The sequence below is a fragment of the Gorilla gorilla genome, chromosome 9 (assembly GCF_029281585.2).
Source record: "Gorilla gorilla gorilla isolate KB3781 chromosome 9, NHGRI_mGorGor1-v2.1_pri, whole genome shotgun sequence".
Taxonomy (NCBI): domain Eukaryota; kingdom Metazoa; phylum Chordata; class Mammalia; order Primates; family Hominidae; genus Gorilla; species Gorilla gorilla.
In genome coordinates, this window is record NC_073233.2 from 20,818,149 (window position 1) to 20,827,903 (window position 9,755).

Consider the following 9,755-nt stretch of genomic DNA (forward strand, 5'->3'; position numbering starts at 1 on the left):
TATTGGACATTACTGGGAGACCGGTTCCCCCATTATCTTCTTTTGTTTTGTTTTTGTTTTAATTTTGTTTGTCATTCACCAATAATCCCGTTATCTTCTATAATAGTGGTAGGCAAACTTATCCTGTAAATGGCCAGATAGTAACTATTTTAGGCTTTGAAGGCTATAAGTCTCTGTTACAAGCTACTCAAACTTGCCATTGTAGCATGAAAGCAAGCATAGACAATATATAAACAAATGAGTATGTCTGTGTTCCAATAAAACTTTATTTACAAAAAAAGGACAGTAAGCCATATATGACCTCTGTTTAGTTTGCTGATCCTTGCTCTACCACACTACTCTATTTATTTCTTTCACAGTGCTAAGTGTTTTGTAATAACTTGTTTACTGTCTCTCTCCCCATATCAGACTGGTAGCTCCATGAGGGCAGAGCCTATGTCAATTTTGCTTGTTAGAGAGAATCCAATACTGACATGTAGTATAGGCTTAATAAAACTTTGTTGGCTGACTGAGTGAATAATGTGCCATTTACTGGACTAGGGAATGCCAGAGAAGGAACAGTTTTTGAGAGAAGATAATGATTGTCTTTAGGGACATGCACGTGTTATTATAATTTCTCATTTTTATTACTCTCTCTGGAGTCCCATTCAGCTCTAACCTTCTTTAAATCTCACTAGTTTTGAGGTCAGTGATGTTTTTCAGAGTAGCTGCTTTTTGGACTCACTCTCTGGGAGGCTGTAATTGGAGGTCCAGCCATTGGGGGGATTCCCTGGGACATCCACCATGAGCCAAAGCAGCAGGAAGAAGATTTGGGCCTGGCCTGCCCCTCCCACACATTTGTCAGCATTGGCTCCAAGAACTCAGATTCCTTTCCCATTCTGTTTGGGCTCAGCTAAATTAGAAAGACCAAATCTGTGACTTAAGGAATTACTTCATGCAGAATTTTCAAAATTTCAGTCATTCATGTGCCTCCTTCACAGTTTTAACTGCATTTCCATACCGCCCACACAGAGGCTTACTTAATATTTTCAGCTCTTTCAAACATTTTCAATGTTCAAATTAAATTGGATCACTCTTTGCTCAAAAAATCAAACAGCCTCCCATTACAGAGTAAATTTCAGAGCTCTTACCGCAGTCCACAAGGCCCAATGTCATCTGGCCCCTGGCTACTTCTCTGACCTCATTTCTGCCATTCATTCAGTCAGCCACACTGACCTCGTATTCTTGGAACATTCCAAGCAAGCTGCTACCTCAAAGCCTTGGCTCAACCTACCTAGAATGCTTCATTCCTCACACATCATTCCTCAGAAGGGCCTTCCCAGGCCACCCTACATAAAATATAAAATAGCAGCTCTGTTTGCTCTTCCAAATAAGTTTTAGAATCAGCTAGAAAAATTACACACACACACACACACACACACACACACACACACACACATACTCAGAATATTGATTGGGATTGCATTAAATTTCTAGAATAATTTGGAAGAACTGACATCTTTATCATATTGAGTTTTCTTCCCATCCATGCTGGATCTTATTTGTTTAGGTTTTACTTTATAGTTTTCATTAAAATTATATACTTTTCTTGATAAAGACTAGGTGTACATCTTTTATGAGATTTATTTCTACACGCAAACAATGTTGTTGCTTTTGAAAGGTTATCTTTTAAAACATTATATAGAAAGTGCTTGCTATAATCCTGTTTTTATTTTTAATATTATTTATTTATGCCCTCTCTTCTTTTCTTCATGGTGAGTCTTACTGGTATCAGAGGGATGTTAAAGAACACTAGCACCTAATGGAGACATTCTTCTTGATATAATCAAAAGTATTGAAAAGGAATGAAAAAGGGGGTAATTAAATATTCTTTAATGCTGATATTCATGTGGAAACTTAAAATTATTTTCTGTCCTACCAATGCTATATGACTTCCATACGGGGAAACATTGATTTATTAAATGTCATAACCACATTGAAATGCCTTTAGGGCTGTCAGTTGCTTTGGCTCACCTCTAGGGCCTGTCTTTAGCTCGGGAGTAACAGACGGATCTGGGTTAGGAGACATGGGTGTGAAAGGTATCCCAGAGAAGAGGGGGATCCTAGAGTCTGGATAAGCTGGGAGGCCCCCTCTCAACACCTCATAGAGATGTGCTGTCTCTACGAGAAGTTGTTCAAACAGAGGGGTTGCCTAGGGCAAGGATTGGAGGTGGAGGGAGCAGGGGGTGGCACAGGCCTCCCTCCCTTTCCCCACCAAAGACTCAGGCTCTGGGTGTGAAGCAGGAAATGGGGTCTTCTTAGAATTGTTGAGGTTTCCTGGAAGCCTGTGAGGGCTAAGACCATCTGGCTTTCTAAAGTTCACTTTTTGGTGGAGGAGGGACCCCCATCTGGGGACATAGGCTCACTAGTTATAGATACTGAGGCCCTGGGAGTACAGATGCTGGACTGCAGGAAGAGGCTGTTAGCCCTGGACTCTTCCAGTCTCCACTGCTATTTACCCATGACCACACACTCCCTGTCCTCTGGTCAGTCTTTGCAGCCTGTGCTTGTCAAATCAAACTATGTGTTCTGGGAAATATGAGCATTTTAAGGCTCCGCCTTATCTGATAAACCCTTGAACTGAAGAAGGCAGGAAGCCACAGACTCCTGGGTGGGCAGTACCTACCTGGGGTTACCCCCGACCTCAGAGGGGAAGGCAGCTGTTCTGAGTCATCAAGTAAGCCTAACAACTAACACCCACTTACACGTTCACATCATCAGAGAGGGAGGCGAAGGCCAAGTTGAATGCCTGGAACGGGGGCACTGAGAAGAGCAAAGGCTTTGGGACGACAGGGCCCAGGTTCTAGTTCTGGCTCTTCCACCTCCTAGCCATATCTATTTGATAACCTCTCTCAGTCTCTGAAAGCCCAATAACACCATGGTGCAATGTGATCCCACTAAAAAAAATTGTAGGCTAGGTGCAGTGGCTCACACCTGTAATCCCAGCACTTTGGGAACCCGAGGCAGGAGGATCACGTAAGGTCAGGAGTTTGAGACAAGCCTGGGCAATGTGGTGAAACCCCATCTCTACTAAAAATGCAAAAATTAGCCGGGCGTAGTGGCGTACTCCTACAGTCCCAGCTACTTGGGAGGCTGAGGCAGGAGAATCGCTTGAACCAATGAGGCAGAGGTTGCAGTGATCCCAAACTGTGCCACTGCACTCTGGCCTGGGAGACAGAGCCTTGCTAAAAAAAAAAAAAAAAAAAAAAAGTAATATTTTGTAAGCTCATATGAATTTTATAATTAAGAAAAGAACAATGGTAACAGTTTATTGTAAAGTGCTAGACAAATACATATTTTCTGTTGTTATTTTTATCATTGTTCCTTTGTCCAGTCCTAGAGTCAGAAAATATCACATAAGAAAACAATGCCTTCTTACATGTCCCTTACAAGAGGCAGACAGATTTTAGGGTGGGAGTGGTATGGGAGAAAGCAGAGGCTTTTCTCTTAAAATTTAAAAATATTCATACCAAAGAGGACTTCAAAGAGGATACAAACCCAGGGCCAGGCACAGTGGCTCACATCTATAATCTCAGCTCTTTGGGAGGCCAAGGTGGAAGGGTCACTTATGCCCAGGAGTTTTAGACTAGCCTTGGCAACACAGCAAGACTCCATCTCTACAAAAAATAAAAAATTAGCCGGGTGTGGTGGTGTGGGCCTGTAGTCCCAGCTACTCAGGAGGCTGAGGTGGGAGGATCACTTGAGCCAGGGAGGTCGAGGCTGCAGTGAGCCATGATCACACATCTGCACTCAGCCTGGGTGACAGAGTGAGACCCTGTTTCAAAAAAAAAAAAAAAGAGGATACAAATCCGGGAAGCCATGGAATGGTAGACATGGAAGCACCTACAGTAATACACTCCGTATGGATTTTTCAAACACGTATGTAAAAACATAAATGAAGTTCTCAAAAAAATGAGATGTCCCGTCTTAAATATTTGCAGGATATAAGGGTCACTCAGCTCTTTTAGCTTTATTTGAACACAAAATATTTAATATTTTGCATGTAGAGAATAAGAGGTAGTCAGCATGAAAAGGGAGAAGAAAAAGATTTGTAATCAATGCTGTGTAGGAAGAAAGCAAAATGACAAATATGAGCCTACTCAGCAGATGGATATTAGACAGACTGAGGAATAGACAAGGGGCAAATAGATAGACAGAGCAGAAAGAGGAGAAACGAAGCTGTGAAAGCAGAGACCATTCCCAGGCCCCATAGCTGGGTGACAACCTCTGAGATGATCCAAGGAGTCTGGCTCTGATTAGAAGACTTTATTCACTTAACAAATTGTTATGTTGTGCATACTGTGGGCCAGGACTCTTCTAGACATTAGAAGTACAAAACTGAACAACTCCAAACCTCTACTCTCATGTAATTTATATTTTAGAGGGAGAAGACATAATAAACAAGTAAAGCTAAAAGTATGACATGTCAGGTGGTGATAAAACTTTAGATAACTAATGCTGAGTGAGGGCGACAGGAAGTGCAGAGGAGAGGAATGAGGGAGAGAGGTGGGAGCCATGTGCTATTCTCTGTAACTGGTTCCATTGTCAGCCTCACCAGGAAGGAACCATTTGAGCCATGGTCTTAAAAGACCCATGTGAACTCACATGCAAAAAAAATGCAATAGGAATCATCACAAAAGATGCAGTTGATTGTCCAGCCAACATCCAGTTATTCCTTCCTTCTCTCTCACAGAACCCTTCTCCCTTTGCCAAGATGCTGCCATGTGATGAGGAGAAAGCTGGGCTCAATCTCTAATCCCAGAGGTGGATCCTGTTAGATCCCAATTAGTCTAAGTCAATTATGGCTATCCAACTCCACTTACCAGTGAGTGTGTTAGGAAGCCAGGCTTAAGCCAATCAACATAGGGAATCCCCCTGATCACTGTCATTGGTCCAGAAGCAGGCACATACCCTAAACTAGCCTAAGCATATTGAAAGGAAGGGTTTATATTTCTGTTTGGGGAGGAGATTTTTTTTCTCTGTTATGATGAATGTGAACAAGGAAGCATGTTGTCACAGTTGCTCAGGACACAGTGACACAGCCGTCTCTGGACAATGAGGGAAGCTAGCCTGTAGACAGAGCCAATACAAAGAAGAGGGCAGAGCTGGGAGCACTACAGAGAAATGGAGTCAGAGCCCCGATTATTCCATGCCTGGGGCCTGCTCTACTTCAACACTCCCCATTATGTACTGTGAAGAATCTCCTTACTGTTTAAGCCAGTTCGAGTTAGGTTTTCTGTTCCCTGGTCCTTAAAGGTTCTTAACTGACAATAAAAATAATAGCAGCTAACATTTCTTGAGAATTGGCTTGTGGAGGCTCACACTTTATACTGGTAATTTTTAAAAATGTTCCAAACAATCTTACAAGGCAAATGCAACTACTGTGCTTATTTGTAAGACACAAGTGATTCTGCTAAAGGTCATTTGGGTGGTTAAGTTGCAGAATGAAAATCTGTCAGAACTCAGAGCCTGTGCTCTTAATCACTGTAGTGATTCCATCCATATGTGAGGCAGAGGAAAACAGGAAGGAGATTGTGAAGAAGCCCCAGGAAGAAGAGGAGATAGAGATATTATTAATTATATTAATATAATTATATAATATCGCTATCTACGCCTGGAACCTCATCCCTGGGACAGTTTTTCTCTGCCTAGGAACTTTTTTTTTTTTTTTGAGACGGAGTCTCGCTCTGTCACCCAGGCTGGAGTGCAGTGGCGCGATCTCAGCTCACTGCAAGCTCTGCCTCCCAGGTTCGCGCCATTTTCCTGCCTCAGCCTCCCGAGTAGCTGGGACTGCAGGTGCCTGCCACCACGCCCGGCTAATTTTTTTTGTATGTTTAGTAAAGACGGGGTTTCACTGTGTTAGCCAGGATGGTCTTGATCTCCTGACCTCGTGATCCTCCTGCCTCGGCCTCCCAAAGTGCTGGGATTACAGGCGTGAGCCACCGCGCCCAGCCATTCTCTGCCTAGGAGCTTCTTTTTGTTAAGAACTCGACTCAGATCTATCTTCTCCTCTAAGAAGCTTCCCCACATTCCCAGCTCCCCAGATCTCCAACCTTCTGGGATCCCACAGAAATGTGTTCAGATTTCTATTATAGCCCAGGTTATTTTATAATATGTTTGTTTTCATACCTTCTCCTTTTACTAAACTCAGAACTCCTTGAGGGCAAGCACTTCGATCGGTTATTCCTTGTGGTTCCCGTGCTCAGCTTAGCTCATCGTAGGTGCTCAGGAAAAGTGGGATTGAATGAAGTGAGCATCCATCCATCAAACATCACACCTTGAGCGCCCTCTGTCTTATCAGGAACTGTGCTACACCCTAAGGAGTTACATGGTTAAAAAGATCAGGCTTCTGTCCTCTGGAAGTTTATAAACAAATTGAAGATGGGTTTGTATCTTTCAATTATATATTACAGAAACCCAACTCAAACTAGTTTAAGAAGTAAAAAGAGAATGTGGGTAGGGGGCAGAATTAATTTGCCCCAGGCATGTGATCAGGAGAAAGCTGGGCTCAATCTCTAATTCCAGAGGTGGATCCTCTTAGATCCCAATTAGTCTAAGTCAGTTATGGCTATCGAACTCCACTTACCAGTGAGTGTGTCAGGAAGCCAGGCTTAAGATTACCTCCAGCTTCAGGAATCACTGAATCTAAGATCCAAGGATTTCCAACAATATTATTCTCAAAATTACATCTCTTTCTATAACTTGCTCTTGTGTAGCTGCATTCTCAGGATTTTTTTTTCCATGTGAAAGTACTTCACAGCTCCATGTTTGCATCCAATCACAGCAATTAGAGCTGCTTGTTCCAATCTTTCCAGCAAAAGTAATTCCCAACGGTTCATCTGCCCTTCACAGAACCCTTCACAGTGACTCTGATTTAAAAGTCCTAAGTCACATGCCTGCCTCTGGATTTTGAGGTGGGGTTAACCCCATCCAAATCATATCGACTAAAAGTGAGGGAACGTGGTCCCCCAGAGGAAAATCAAGTTGCTGTTACCAAAGTGGGAGATGATGCTGGGCAGGCAAAAACCAACATGTCCTCCATACAGGAGATGTCTTATACACCAATAATTATGGCAAGGCCAGGAGTGATGCCTTTCTTGAGAGCTTACAGTCAAAGATTAGATAGAAGAAATGGATCATTTCAAGGACAGCTGTCCATGAACGCCTCTTAGGAGAAAGTCTATGAACTTGGTCTTCTGGATAGTAGAATTATGGTAGGTGAAGATGAAAAAGCCTTTCAGATAATGTGGAAAGGCATGAACAGAGGCAGAGAGGCAGGGATACTTTGGAGATTTTCCAAGTTTGGTGGGAAATTTTGGGAATTAAGGCTGGAACATTGGTCAGGGGCTAGACCCATAATCTAGTAATGTACTAACCCTTTATTCAGATGTCTTTCACATATAATCTCAGAAAGAGTATACTAATTTTGGTGGGGACCAGGAATAGGACAATTCTTCCCATGTTACCGATTGCATGTTACCCAGTACAAGAGACACCTGCTGAGAGAGAGATCACAGTGCCCAGACAGAACAGCACGAGTACCCCAGTGTTCTGCCTTTCAGTCCAGGACTGTGCCCCTCCTCCCAACAAACTCCCTCTCCTCCACATAGAGAGAAAATGAAGTCTGGGGTTGGAAGTCACCAGGACAGCAGCTGTGGCTCAGCCCCATGGCCAGCCTGAAGGATCCTCTGGAGGAAGCTGTGGGAACTACCACCTAGGCAGAGAGCAGGTATCTGAGTTGCATAATGGCTAAGAGCAGACTGCAGAGTCAGACAGGCCGGGCATTTATCACCAGTTTCATGACACGATGTTACCTTGGACAAATCATGACTTTTCTGAGCCTTAGTTTCCTCATCTGTAGAACAAGGATGGTTAATAAGATCTGAATGAGGTAATGCATATTAAGAAGTTGGCACAATGTGGCGGGGCCTCGTGGCTCATGCCTGTAATCCCACCACTTTGGGAGGCTGAGGCAGGAGGATCACTTGCGGTTAGGAGGATCACTTAAGGTCAGGAGCCTAGGCAACATGGTGAAACCCCGTCTCTACTGGAATACAAAAATTAGCTGGACATGGTGGTGCATGCCTGTAATCCCAGCTACTCGGGAGGCTGAAGCAGGAGAATTGCTTGAACCCAGGAGGCAGAGGTTGCAGTGAGCCAAGATCATGCCACTCCACTCCAGCCTGGGCAACAGAGTAAGGCTCTGTCTCAAAAAAAAAAAAAAAAAAAAGGAAGTTAGCACAATGTCTGTTACATAGGGTGTGCAATAAGTGGGATATTGAGGGCATTACAGTGTGGTACAGACCCTTGAGTCAGATTGACTTCCCAAGGTCAAATCCTGGTCCCATTTTAATTGTTTCTATAATGTACTTTCCACACCTCCCCCCCCGCCCCACATTTTAAACATCTCTGAAATCAGAATGCACCTCAGCATTATAACATGGTTTAATTGTCAGTTATTATCTCTTAGAATATATGAGATAATAGCCTGTCTTTACACTTGATCTCTTATGTTGGGCAAATTACTTAATCTCTTGGTACCTCAGTTTCTTCAGTTGTAAAATAGGGATAATAATAGTGTCTACTTATAAAGTTGTGAAGACTAAATTAGACTTGCTTTGGAAATTTCTGGCACACAATAAGGGCTTAATAAATTCCATGTATTGGTATTGTTTTTATTATTATCATTTCAAACCAGGTAATGGGTGTGGTGGGAGCTGCATGAGCTGAGCAGCTAGAAGCAGAAGAGGGGAAGGCTGGTATGGGAGGGGCAATGCTGGTTCTCAGGTCAAAAGGGGAGTGTGATGAACAGTAGCCAGGAAGCCAGACAAGTGTCCAATGTAGCACAAGGTTGATGAGGGCATATGGTTTTCAGGTGAAGACTGGGAACCATGTTAGGGTACCAAGCCTGGTTGCCCAGCGGGGATGGGTTGGTGGGTTAAAAGGGATGACCAGGTTGGGCTAGTTGGTCTATATGTTCTCTTTGAAATTGCATGTTCTCTGACTGTAATAACTACTGTCTATTAAGTCTTTACTACGTGCCAGGGCACTGTACTAATTGATAAGTACTGTCTCACAGAAATCTGTTATCAATCATATGAGTTAGGTGATTTTATTAGATCAATTTTATAAAAGCAACCAAGAAGGTTCAGGCCGGGCGTGGTGGCTCACACCTGTAATCCCAGCACCTTGGGAAGCCAAGGCAGGTGGATCACCTGAGGTCAGGAGTTCGAGACCAGCCTGACCAACATGGCAAAACCCTGTCTCTACTAAAATACAAAAATTAGCTAGGCGTGGTGGTGCATGCCTGTAATCCCAGCTACTGGGGAGGCTGAGGCAGGGAGAATTGCTTGAACTCAGGAGGTGGAGGTTGCAGTGAGCCAAGACTGTGCCATTGTACTTCAGCCTGGGCAACAGAGCGACACTCAGTCTCAAAAAAACAAAAACAAACAAAAGAAACCGAGGCTCAAAGAGGTAAATTAACATGTTCAAAGTCACGTGGCTATTAAGTGGTAGAGCTGGAACTTGAATAGGGTTTTTTTGACTTTACATCTGGCACCTAAGCTCCTCTGCCACATTCTTGAACTCAGTTCTCCAGCATATCTCAGTGTATCCAGAAGCAATTTTTCTCCCTTTTTCCTTTCCCCCCTCCTCCCCCACCCCACAGGTCTCCACCTCCCAAGTCCACAAATACCAAACTCACAAGTCATCTGTTT

General features: G+C 43.4%; 1 long non-coding RNA gene across 1 annotated transcript in view; it reads right to left on the minus strand.

Annotated features, from left to right (window-relative positions):
• LOC134759328 (uncharacterized) overlaps window positions 1-9,755 on the minus strand; it is a 73,904-nt gene that overhangs the window by 40,542 nt on the left and 23,607 nt on the right. Inside the window, exon 3 of the long non-coding RNA XR_010135435.1 lies at window positions 6,169-6,355. This is a non-coding gene — a long non-coding RNA (uncharacterized lncRNA). The remainder of the gene's footprint in view (window positions 1-6,168; window positions 6,356-9,755) is intronic.